General features: G+C 39.1%; 1 protein-coding gene across 2 annotated transcripts in view; it reads left to right on the top strand.

Annotated features, from left to right (window-relative positions):
- The window catches only part of PID1 (phosphotyrosine interaction domain containing 1), a 215,483-nt gene that overhangs the window by 53,644 nt on the left and 147,943 nt on the right, over positions 1-13,896 (top strand). The window lies entirely within an intron of this gene.

Below are 13,896 nucleotides of genomic sequence, written 5' to 3'. Positions count from 1 at the left end.
CATGGAAGTAGACTTAAAATCGCACATTGAAAGGACACTTCTCCAAATTTAGCTCCCTTTCTAATTTTAAGAGGAACGTAAGAGAGCTACTTAAGACTTGTCTTCAATTCTCATAGGAGTGTCCTCTTTCTGCTGTATGGGAACCTGGGCTGTGTTTTTTTGGACAGAGGAGGGAGAAATAAATCATGTTACATGTGACAGCTAGAAAACATCTTCTGGTGATGGTTTCCTGCTTCATCTTTACATGAATTTCAAAAAGTTGTCCTTTGAAGGGGAATTATGATTTTCTCCAAGAGAAACTTTTAGACACCTGATTCAAGGGCACGGAGGACCAATCTATTTTAAATATGACCTAGGAAACACACTGTCATGGGAAAAAAAGAAATCAAATAGGTAGAACTCTTAACCAGGTATTTCTTCTTTGTTTTCTACTTTTTTCCCAAGAAAATGCAAATTCTAAGAAAAAGAAGCTATAATAAAGGTCTAACTGTAAACACAAACTCAGTAGGTCGGGGTTGTTACACATTATGCCAGTGTGACACTTTGTATATTTGAGAAACTATAAAATTAAAATTGACTTCTGGAGAGTGACCTTGAGACCCATTAAGTTTCTTGCTCATTAGAGAAATCTTCACTTACTTGAAGAATTTTATTCAACCTCAAGTTGACTGAGATATAATTTTCTTAAAATTCCAATTAACTGAAATTTGGTAATAATGCCAAACATTTTACTCTGTGTCACCACTGGATGGTACATATAATTTTGCTTTCTTTCTTGAAAAGTTACTTTTCTGACAACCTCATCCATCCAGAACACAACTAGAGTCTGGCCAGAAACTAGGAAGAAACCCTCTGGGATTCAAACAGCTGCCACAATGCCCATGCATCGTATTCTGTGGAAACAATAGAGTGCTCACAAACGTATATCAAAAATATAGTGTGGCACTGTTTGGTTTAGAGACAGAGAATCATATAGTATTTCTCAATGGCCCATGAGAGCATTTCTCCATTTATGCCCTTTAATATAATTGATGTTCACTTCGGTAGTAAATATGATCAATAAGCAGCTAGATTTTACACACTCTAACAAAGTCACAAGTATGCAAATAAAGATTTTTTGCTCATCACAGTCAACTAAAGATTTGGTACTTGGAGACATCAACTCAGTATTTAGACCACTGTCCCCAGAATAGTTCTTGCCTATAAATGTACTGAATGATTAAAAGAGTTAAGAACAAAAGGAATATAGATATTAGATTACACAGAACACCTCATTCCTCAGTTCTTGCCTAAATGAAGTGTTACTATAATTTCAATCTAGCAAATGCTCCTTTGCTAAACCCTCTGATTTATTGATAACTCCCCCGCAACCAGCCTCCAGTTTTGTTCACACGTTTTGTTGTATAATCTCTTTTATATAATTGTCTCACAACCCACCTACCATCTCCTTCTCCTACTTTTGAGGAAAGAATACAACATCACCACAATAAATATTTCTTCTTTATAAGGCAGCTTTGTTTGGAAAGGGGCTTTAGAAAATACTAGTTAATGAAATCTTCAACATAGGGCTGTCCACAGCCACAAAAAGTATGATTAAATTTTAATTAAAGTATACTTAATTAAATCCTATTGGCTGAAAGTAAATGGAAAAAGTGATTAACCCTCTTTAACAGTTTTCACCCAGCTTTCAGGTGCCCTGCCTGGTGGGTATTCCTCCTGCTGGCAGACACGAGGACCTTTCTGGAGGGAGGGATCTTATTTCCTGATCTGCCGTGGTTCACTACTGGCTTCTAGCACCATATTAGTACATGATGTTCAGCCCCTTTTCTCACTTTTCCAACAAACTATCTGTATGTAATAAAATAACATTCTAAGACAAAAAGCTATGTTCTTTGCTTTTTATCTTTACCTGTATAGCGAAAGGTATTGGGAAAAGTATGTTGGTCTCTTTTGACTCCTCTTACTCTGGGTTTTTGTGGCAAACCCTTCCTTCCAATATAGAATATTCATTTTCCCAATGTCTTTCCATATTTTAACCATTTTTTAAAAGTTCATTTACTCTCTTCCTGATACTGAACTTTCTGGGAGGTCATCTCAAATGGAAAGAAGAGCAATAAGTAAAAAACTGGAAGGGGACTCTATAAAAAGGAATCACCTTGTTTTTGGGAGACATTTTGTGGTTTGAAAAAAAGTGATTATGTGAGAGGATTTTTCAAAATGTTTGTACATTTTTTCCTATAGTAAGCTTCCCTTAATAGAAATGTGATGATTATCCTTTTCTGAATCTGATCATCAGAGCTCTTCTGAGTGCTCTGGAAAATCATAATTTCTGCCCTTAAGCAACTGATAAATAAAACTAAACTTATCTGAATAGGCATGGAGCACCTATTGTAATCTGAATTAAAGATAAACATGTATAGGAGAGAAAAATGAAAGTATTCCATTTACGTTTGAAGTAAGGACACTTCAAGGATAAGGAAGGATCACTGTTTTTTAAATCCAAAGGGGAGACATCCCAGGGACTGTATTAAATAAGTCAGACTAGGTTGCAATAACTAAGAGGCCCTGAAATATAAAATGTGCAATACACTGTAGGTGTTTGTTCTCCCAAGTCACAATACAAAGCCACGTTCCTGGGCAATGGGCAACTCTCTTCCATGTGGTGATTCAGGGAACCAGCCTTCTTCCCTGCTGTGGTTCCACTGCCCCTGTGGGATCAGTGTTATTTGTATAAGTAGAACGATGACATGAAGATACGTAGCTGCTTCTCTAAATTCTTTGCTCATAAGAGGCACATATCCTTCTGCTCACATTCTATGGGCTAGAACTGAATCATCTCTTCATAGCTAATTCCAAAGCAGGTGGAGAAAAGTGGACCAGCCAAGTGTCCAGGAAAGAGGGAAACAGATTCTAGTGACCAGCCAGCATCCCTGCCAGATAGACTATCTAGGTGAAGGTTTGCAAGTGATTGGCCAGTAAGCAACAGTGGGTTTGTATATTTCCTTTGGACAACATAATGCTTGTAGAATTTAGAAATTATAGCAAATACCAAAAGACCAAGAGATTTCATATAAATATCTGGCCTTCTGGCTTCTCTTGGGCAATTTGAGACTCTGGCAGTGTCTATTTCATGTTCTTGCTTGCCACTCTTGTCTAGGCTTGAGAGGCAGCTCTACCTTAGAGTGGGTATGCGTCTTTTTTTTTTTGCCACAGTTCTGGCCCCTCCCTATCATTCCACTAGAAGACCAAGCATCAGGTACCACTTATCATCTTACATGGAGCCGGCTTCTATAAATCCTGTATGATTCCAGGATTGGAAACCAGAGTACTGATTCACAGCTATGATATCAGCTATGATATCTCTCCTCTGTCTCTCTTTTCTTCCTCCTCCTCCCCCTCTTCCTCCTCCTCCTTCTTCCTCTCTCTCTCTCTCTCTCTTTCTCTTTCTGTCTAGCTCTAGCTCTAGCTCTAGCTCTATGTCTCTCATTATACCAGAGAGGTTTTAGCAGACACTCATCTATAACTCAGATAAGCCTAAGAATTAATATTCTGGTTGGTTAGGAAAGGTTTTAGAGAGTTTAGAACGTGCACATGCTATTGGGAGGGAGGAAGGAAGGAAGAAACAGGAGGGAAAGGAGAAGGAGGAAGGGAGAGAAGTGAAGGAAAGAGTGAAGGGAATGTATTCTATGCTTTTGAAAAACACTTCTAGGTCTATGCATAAAAACCCACCTGCACTCTGCATAAATATGTTTTATAAAACGTATTCTATTCTATCTATGATTTGTAATTGGAAATGGGATCTTTATCCTCTAAATCCAGAGTGTAGTAATATAAATGTTTCTTTTTATGACAGTTGTTACCTGGACCAATTATATATATACAGGTGGGAAGTGGTAAAAGATAAGATACAGCAGTGAGCTGAGAGATAATCCTTCCCTTCTGACTGAAAAGGTCACTCACCAAGATCTGTGCACCCACTGTACCAGACATGCACCATCTCATGGGTAGTGACGAGGCTCTTGTCCTACTTTGCAAAGAAGTGTTCGAGAAAACTAGAGTCCAGAAGTCACCTGGCAGGGGCTGACTCACTAAACTCACAGGTAGGAAGACTCTGTAAAGCCATCTACATCATGACGCAGTTTGTGGTGGTGATTAAAAGAGAAAAACATCAGGAACTGGAGCCTTCAATTGCTTTTGATCCAGATAGGGCCAGAGCTGTGAAATGGAGGATGTATTTAGGGGAAGCGCTACCCCAGCTAAGGAGAGTCGCTGTGAGTTAATCCCTGAGCCACCATAGGAAGGTAGCAGTGACTTCGTAGTCTTATATCTGGTAGCAGATTGCTGTTTTCCAAGCCCTGTTGTAAGAAACCCAGTGGTAGGTGGTCGGGCATCGCTGCTGTACTCAAAGTACCTGAGGCTGTGAAAATGAAGACAGTGGTTTCCAGTCTTCACTGCAGATCAGAATCATGAAGGAAGTATTTAATACTACAGATTCCAAGGTTCCATCTCCGCCCTGTTGTATGAAAACAGCTCTGCCTTGCTGGCAGGTAGAGAAATTTGCATTTTTGTGAAGTGATTATTACATGGCCAGCTTGGTACTACGGGTCTGACAATCCCCACCTGAGAAGTGCTGGGTGATGTGACTCGCCTGAGGACAGGTAGCTAATAGCAGAGCCAGGTTCAAACCTAGCAGTGTCTTTTACTGCAGACTGAGTTCATTCTGGTGGAGCCACGGTTAGACTGTTTGATAATGTTTGATAATAATCAAAGACTGTAAGAAAAGAAACTCAGATTTGTTGAGGACCTTCTGTGCTGACGCGCTATTCATGAGCTTTTATTTCATCCTGTGCTAGCACCACAGGGTGAGTAGTTTCCTTTCCCTTTTTGTAGATCAAGATGCTGAGGCCAAGAGAAGTCCAGTGCCACATTCTTGGCCCCACAGTTTTGTTGACTGGAAGAGTAGCATAGGATTCAAATCTAGCTTATCAGTAGGGTGACCCCATAGCAATGCCACACAAGTTATTTCTCTCGATGTCTGCACTTTAAATCTTACTCTAAGTCATGTAAAGCATGTTTATTGATTTAAATTAATAATTATATTAGTAACAGGGAAAGAAAAATTAAACAGAAGAATTTCCATTTTATGCCTAAAGAGAACCATGCTTTTGATCTCCCAAACCCTAACCCAAACACAGTCATCTGACACCTTGATTCTCAAAGTGTGGCCTGGTGTCAGCGTCACCCAGGGGAGCCTTATAGGAATGCGGACGATTATGTGCCATCCTACACCTGTTGACCCAGAATCTGCATTTGAACAAAATTCCCACGTGATTCCTAAACACATACAACTTGAGAAACTCTGCGCTACCCAGAAGTTGTTGGAAGCCAGATGCTTCGTGAAGAAATAAACAGGCTCATAGTCCCATCTCTGCCAGTGCTAATGTGTAAAGTGTTGGTTGACAGAGCCTGGGGTTTAGCCCAGCCGATGGCTTGTAGGTAGAACTAGGGGTACCGATATAGAAAATAAAATGTTTGATTTGGTCGTATTTGCAGAGTTGTCAGTGTATGTACTTAACTTATGAAGTCAGGGTTAAAGAGGTAGACTTGGAGCCATTGAAGTTAGAACATAAAAACATACAGCAGAGTACTTCTTATGGGTGTGTGCGTATCCAATGCTCTTTGATCAGGAAGAGGTTTATTGTTGAAATTCCGCTGGGAGAGTTTATAAACTAAATTTAAGAGACTTGTCAGATCCTAGAGTCTAATTTAAACAAGTTTCTTATGCCCTGGCTATTGTTTCTCTATTACCCAGATCCTTTCCTGATAATGCTAAGACAGACTATAATGAACATTGAATAAAAAAGCCACGCTAACCATTGTTCGGAATAGTTGTTAGGATCATTGGTATATTCTGCAGTTATGCTAACAATAACTTAGTAGTTGTAATTATATTTTAAGCAATAATTTTTAGCTTGCTTTTATGAGGCATGTGCCCAGAATGGGGCTTACAAATGAAGTTGAGCAGCAAAATCACCTTAGTAAGTGTTGTTGTTTTTTTTTTTTTTTGGTATATATTTGTGCTTTTTTGGTCTGAGTAAGAAAAATTTCCATTTCACCCAAAGCACGCGGGGTCTATTTCGGCATCAGCCTGATAATGAGGCAGTAATTGGTGTGTGAGCCGTTCATGCTCCCAGTTTTCTCACGGGGCATAATTTGTCTCTTATTTGTCAGGGATGGTCCTGGGAAACAGCACTCCCATTCACGATGGTCAGAGCCAATGTACAAAAACATTATCATCGCTGGGATTAGCCGTCCACTATGGATTTATGTCAAGAATGTTAATGATTTGTTTATGAATAAGTGGGCCTGTCGCATGGTGAAACAGTAGCCGTAGAATTGCTGAATGGGCAGTTAGTTTACTTGCAGAGGATTCTCGGAGGAAATAAATACTCTTGCCAGGCTTTTTGCATCTCTTAAATTGCCACTGTGTATTGACTTGGGGAGTTGAAATGGTGGCATTTACCTTACAAAGTCCTGCGCTCCCTGGTGCTGATCTTGTAACTCTAAATTGCCTTGCTATCATAGGGAGAAAAAATATCTTCTTAGGATTGAACCTGTTTTTTTTTTTTGGTTTTGTTTTTTGTTTTTTGTAAAAGATTGTGAGACAATAATGATTTAATTAAATCTCTCAGTGAGCAATAGTCCCCTGCCAACCCCAGGGCATGAGTTCTTTTTTGAAGTGCGTGTCAGTCTATGCAAGACATGACTTTGCAGTAGATTTTAATTGCTAGGTAATTTCAAGTATTGCCAGGTAGAGTACTAGAAATGAATAATAAATTAAGATTATGTAATGATTCATATTCACATACTTAGATAGGTTGATGTCAAAATATATATGTGTGTGATGTGTGTGTGTGTGTGTGTGTGTGTGTGTGGCTTGCAGTATAAATGTGTGAGTGGCATTTAATGACGTGTATTCTATCTACTTTATACACATTCACCTTTCTGTAAATGATGATACCGGTATTGACTTTCTCTTAAGAAGAAATTTAAAGTTAAATGTTATTCTATCTATGTAGAGAATATTAACTTCTTTTTGCTTTGGGATAGAATTAGTATAGTCAAGTTTTTCTTGACTTACATTCAAAGGGTCTTAACAACTTAATGACCGAAGTAAGTTTATATCAAGTTCTAATTGTAACCTGAGAAATTTCCTACCACATATATGAATTAAAGGATGTTAACATCTAGGTTCATATATAATCAGAAAAGTGTGTAATATTTGTTTAATAAAAGTGACATCTGCATTTACTAGCCAGACAGCACCCTGACTATTTACAGTAGTCGTGACCATTCTGTGGTTATAAAGTCATCTTAACAGTAATCCTTGCTATTCTGTGGTGATAAAGTCATGGAGTCAAACTTCAAATCAGGACCGTTTGGGTCCAGGTCTTATATTCTTTCTGTTGTCCAACATCACAGGATCAAAGCCTATGTGACGTCATCCCTCATGTCCCCCCTCCCCTCTGTATTACCATCATGATTGCCCAGGTAAGTGGATGAATTTACTGAATCATATTGAAACAAATGGTGGGTTCAGATGGCCCTCCAGGGATCAGAGAACTCCTCGACACAATGTGAAAATCTTGTGTAAATCTGTGCTCTTTGGGTTTTATCTGAGTTTTCAAGGGGTCTGCACTCCCCCAAAGAGCATTTATCCATAGGCCAAATTATTAATTCAGTGCATGTCTAATCATATTGGAGTGATTGAACATGTGTTGTTTTCATCTTTTCTTTGTGTATGTGTGTCTATAAATGTGATTCTGAGGCTAAGAAACTGATCTTGCTAAGTACTCATTAATAAGTTGCTCTCATTCCTCGCTAGTCATACTTTATATAAATTTTACTCCACTCCTAACCAGCAGCTATGGGAATAAGCAACGGATATATAGACTTGCCCTCTTCCGACCATTCTAAAATTCATCACCTTAGAAGGGACTGAATACAAGGCAACTGTGTATTGATCAGGGCTCTTCCAGAATTAAGAGAAGAACAAGTATGGTTTGTCACATTTTCAACTTCATTGAATTCCATTTTAATACTGTAATGGACCACAATAAAGTCTGTTATCCTTAGGCAAGTGGTTGGATTTGGAATAGAGTTGTTAGCAGACAGGTTAAAATTACATCCAAAGGGTATGTGTTGATCATCCACTGTGAACAAGGAATTATTCCCCATGCGTGGGGAGGAGAAGATGGATGAGGTCTGGGCAGGTTGCTCAAGGAGCTGAGTATGCCCCGCTATGTGCAGACTGTGATTCACCTGTGTGCGTGACTCCTTCTTAGTCCACTGCTCTCATTTCCATCCCTTCAATGTTAACGCATGATACATTTCAAGGCAAGAGCACTTTACTAGAAATGCTAAATTATACAGTGAACATTTCAAGGTAAGAACCCTTTACTAGAAATGCTAAATTACAGCAGTCTAACATACCATCTATGGCACAGAATGACTATGTAGTTAGATTATTTATTTTTCTTACATTCATGTACCTTGGTTTTAGGATTTCCTTTCCCCATCCCCTCCATAGATGTGATTATAATAAGATTGATTTTGCAGAGAGCTAAAAACCCATCCCTTTAGCCTGTAGCCTTGCCTCTGTATCAGGAGTTTTTCACCTGGCTCTATTAACCTCAAGGTCTGTCACCCTCAAGGACACTGGCTCTCAAGCACTGGTGTTCATTAGAATCACCAGGGGCTTTTATTAAAAATGGAGACGCCTTTCTCTAACTCAGGAAACTTCTATTATAACCAGCAACCCTAAGGATTCTGATGCAGAGTAGGCTATGTAAACGGACTTTATAGAGGAATGACCACAGACCCTGAAACTGTTTTCTAAATTTGGCTTCGGCTCATTTTTCTGGAGACAGAACCCATTGTTTTGTTTAGATTCTCAAAGGGGTCTGAAATCCAAAAAGTTTTTGAGCTATGATAATTATAACCATATACTTATTACATTTTGAGCTCAGGAGGTAAATGGATTGAATTCACAGGCAGGGTAATGAAATCACATTTTAACTGGACCACTGTTAAACTGAAAAATAACAATACATTTGAAATACCATTTTATGTACTTTCTCAATAGCACTTAAAAGGTAGTAATGGTTGATGACCAGTTGGCATTTGCAGGAAGATTAAGTTGATGTTATAGATGCAGAAGTACCTTATGTATACCTTACCTGAGCTGGGGGTGGTGGAATGTGTGGCTACCTTGTGTTGTTCTGGTAGCATAAGCAACTTGAAAACTCTTTCAGACAATTCACTATCCCATCCCAATACCCCTGGAAGATTTCGCTCATGCCAGAGCCGGCATCTGCCATTCATTTGCATAGGAATAGAATGGTAAGAAGGCATTAAAAACTTAGGACAGACATGGGACTAGTATAGATGAAAGTAATTGACTTGAATGCTAAGAACAAATTGATATTGTGGTTCAAAGAGAGAAGTGAATACAAGCCAGATCAAGGCCTATCCCGATGAGTGGCTTGGTCAGGTCTCTAAAACTTCTTGGTTACAAGGGCTCTTTGCAGACTAGTGATAAGTACCTCATATTCTTCCGACACGTTTTCTATGCACACAGTCAAATTAATAGGTAGTTTTTCTTTAGGGATGAGATGCACTTTTCTCTTTTAGAAATATTTAACAATTATTCCCTGAATTTGTCAGGGTGCTCTTTGCAAGTGAAGACACAAATACTTTAAGTACTAGCTTCACTTCTGTGTCTTTTCACGTAATAGCAGGTGGCAGAGAGGGAAACACAGGTCTAAAAATACTGTGGGAACTGCAGAAATGTGGCTTTGGCTGGTTAAGACAGGAAATATTCTTCATCCTCAGAGTCAGAAAAAAAAATGCCATTGAAGCAAAAGTCAATATGATTTATCATTATGGAAATGAAAATGAAAACTACAATGAGATACCTACCACTTTACACTCATTAGGATGGCTGCTGTCAAAAACCAAAAACAATAAAATCCCAAACAGAAACTAACAAGTTTTGGAGAGGATGTGGAGAAATTGGAACCCTTATGCATGGTTGGTGGGAATGTAAATATATAACCACTGTGGAAAACAGTATGGCAGTTCCTCAAAGAATTAAAAATAGAATTGCTAGTATTCAGTAATTCCTCTTCCGGGTATATTTTCAAAAGAATTCAAAGTAGTCTCGAAGAGATATTTGTGCACCCATTTTTATTGTTGCGTTATTCACAATAGCTAAAACATGGAAGCAACCCTAATACCCATTGATGGATGGATGGATGGATGAATGGGTGGGTGGATGGATGGATCAATAAACAAAATGTGGCATATGTATGGAATGTTATTCATCTTTAAAAAGGAGGGAAATTCTGACACATGTTACAACATGGGCCTTGAGGACATTATGCCTAAGTGAAGCATCAGTCACCAAAAGACAAATACTGATGATTCCACTTGTATAAGGGACTTAGAATAGCCAAAATCATAGAGACGGAAAGTAGAATGGAGGTTGCTAGAGACTGGGGAGGGAGTAAATGAGAAGTTACTGTTTAATGGGTACAGAGTTTCAGTTTTGCAGGATGAAAAGGGTTCTGGAGATGGATGGTGGTGAAGGTTGCACAACAACACAAATATACTTAATACCACTGAACTTTATACTTAAAAATGGTTAAGATGGTAAATTTTATGTTATGTGTGTTTTCCCACAATGAAAAAAATATATGATTTAAAGGTGTTTTCACACAATTAGAAAAAAAACATTTTTTTTTCTTAGTTCCCTGTGTCTTGGGGGCCAGAGACCCCTTTAAAAAGAGAATGCAGAGTGCAGAGATTCAGGTCAGGCTGGGGGCAGCCAATGAAGAGCCCTCAGTGAACATTCAACATGCAGAAATGGCTGCTGCATTTATTGAGCAAATAAATAAACAGCATCCATACAGGGTGTTGGCCAAAGTGTGGATGAAATGTGGATGGGGTTGAACTGAAAACTGGATCATTTCTTCTTCTCTGTGAACATGATACTTCTACCAGGCCTTCTTGTCCAAATAATTGTAATACTCTTAGTTTTCTGGGTTTTTTTTTTTGTTTGTTTGTTTTTTTGACAACAGTGGCATTTCCCTAGTAAGAGATTTCATGGTACAGAAAGATAACGTAAAAGAAAGCAAAACTCGTGAAGGTTCTACTGTTAATTCTTTGGCGTCTGTTCTACAGTCTGTTTTTATACATACATATATAGGCACACACATTCACTTATAAAGGAGGAAACAGGTGAGGAATTCTGCTTTGTGACCTGCTCGTTTGGGTGAATATATGTCATGGAATACATTTCATGATAATATGATTGGTTCTTGGTTTGTGTTTTTAATGGCTGGTAAGAAATTTGAGAGATTGTTAGATGTTACAGTGCACATTGTATCATTCTAATGGTGGGGAGGCAAATTAAGTCCTGGAAAAGGAGCAATGTGGCTGAAGTGCAAGGAGATGGGGGCACTAAACAGACACAGCAGAGTGTGAGCCTCTTGGGAGGTGTTGGAGCTCAAGCTGGTAGCACAGGCAGCGGCAGCTGCTAAACACATGGGAAGTTTGGGGGCAGGAGATCTAGCAGAGGCCTTGTATTCTTGTTGGATGCCGAACCTTGTCAGAGACTTTGGTTCAGAATCGTTTACTCACTTGACAAGCAGGTCCTGGGTGCCTACCATGTGGTAAGCAGTGTGCTATCTCTGGTCATATTGGGTTGGAAAGATCTTTTTCTTTTCCCAGAGGAGCTGCTGGTGTAGTGGGGGAGGCAGATAGAGTCACTCACAATTATGCTGCAGGGGAATATATGTTACATGGAGATTTGGACTAGCTTCTCAATAGCTAGCAAAAGAGGTAGGGGCCTCAGACAGGGGAGAGTTTCTTTATAGCATCTGTATGGTACAGGGCCCATATTGATGCTGATTCAGCCATCTACTATTTTCTTAGACAGTGCCTTTTTGGTGAAAAAAAAGAAAAAAACACTTTGGGTTAAACTTTCCCAAAACAACTTTTTGTATATATCCACTTAATTATTTGGCCTCTGTAAAGAGGGGAGGTGCTGGCAGTTGTGCTTACTTGAGGAGGAATTATAGTAACTTCATTGCTGGCTATGGCCTTCCTTCCTGCTGGACGAGTTGGGGGAGTGAAGCTGCAGAGTTACTACTTAGCTAAATAGCTTCACAAATGAATCAAATTCCCTTCTCCAAGTTCTCTCCAGTAGAATCCTTGTCTCGTGTTAGAATGAGGAGAAGTGGGCCTGAGTTTCAAGTTGACCTTCTAAAAGTGCTGATAATAGTATAATTCTCTTAAAATTGTGTGTGTGTGTGTGTGTGTGTGTGTGTGTGTGTGTGTGTGTGTGTGTTTGTGTGTAGCATATGGAGGAACATTTTGCTGTTTGGTATCAAAAGTAAGTTTCTTTGATACATGATATATGTTTCATCATACACAGAATCTCTTAATTTGCAGGATGCTGAAATATTGCTGGAATACTCTTAGAATTGATTGTCTTTGATGAAAAATATGCTTATATGTTTATGTTTTCTTATTTTTAATTAGAAGTTTCCCATTCATCTTAAAAAGATATCTTCTTTGGGACATTACACCACTTTCTTAAAATTCAGTCGTGGAATTAGTTTATAGATTTCATAAATCCCAAAATTTCCTGATTAAGGAAGCTTACCCTCATTTAACCTTTCTAATCTGTGTGCCTGTTATTTGAAAAATTTAATTTTGTTCTTTTTCTTTTAGGCAACCTCAAAAATGCATATTTATTAAAAGTCTGGTATGTTCCAGGCACTGTTCTAGATACGAGAACAGTGGTTCCAATACAATTGTGCTGGAGAGCCCTGCTCTCCAGAGCTGATAGTGCCATGTTGGGAGACATAAAATAAATATAACAACAAAAATTGAAAATGTAATGTAGCATAATAATCTAATGTAATCGAATGTTATCTCACACCAGGTAGTGCTAGTACTGTGTAGAAGAAAATAAAGAGGTGACATGATACTCGGTGGGCCGCTGCTTTAGCTCAGGAAGAGAAGCAAGGCCTCTGTGAGAAGGTTGCCCTTTGAAACTTGAAAAATGAGAAGGTGGTTGTCTCATGCCTATTTAGAGGTGGCACATTGCAGGCAAAAAGCACAGTACTGGCAAAGGTATTAGGTTGGGAGAAAGCTTGGTCAGAGTGTCTAGAACATTGTGAGGGAACAGGACAGAAGAGGAAAAAGAGGTTGGAAAAGTAGTCAGGAGTTAGACCTTGTCCTCCATGGCAAGAAGTTTGGAAATTTATACCATGAGTGATGGGGAGCTGGTGTGGGTCTTCCCCAGAGAGTGGCCATGGGATCTATTCATTCAGAAAGATCATTGTCTGACTGTTGTTTTGGAGGATGGACTGGAGCAAACAAAAGTGGAGGCAGGGAAGCCAGTTACGAGGCTGTTGCACTAAGTCTAGAGGAGAGATGATGCTTCCTCAGGGGAGATGGTGAGCAATGGCTGCATTTGGGATCTATGCTGAATATAGATCCAGTAGAATTATCAATAGCTAGGGAATGGACCTTTAGAGAAAGAGAGAAAATCAAGAGTGTTTCCTAGGATTTTTGCTTACACAGTCAGGTGAATGGTGGTTCCATTCACTGAGATGGGAAGGGTTCCAGGGAGGAGATGGTGGCATATTTTTGGAGAAAGAACTGTGTATTCTGTTTTGGCCATATTAATTTTGAGGTACTGATTCAGACACCAAATTAAAGATACTGAGAAGGACAGTGTGTCTACAAATCTAGGTCACAGGGGAGAGGTTTTGTCTAGGCATACGAGTTGTTGGAATATAGCTGAGATTTAAAATATAGAGA

Source organism: Rhinolophus sinicus, linkage group LG01, assembly GCF_036562045.2.
Source record: "Rhinolophus sinicus isolate RSC01 linkage group LG01, ASM3656204v1, whole genome shotgun sequence".
Taxonomy (NCBI): Eukaryota; Metazoa; Chordata; class Mammalia; order Chiroptera; family Rhinolophidae; genus Rhinolophus; species Rhinolophus sinicus.
Note: the sequence above shows the minus strand (reverse complement) of the source record. Positions and strands in the feature narration are given on the sequence as shown.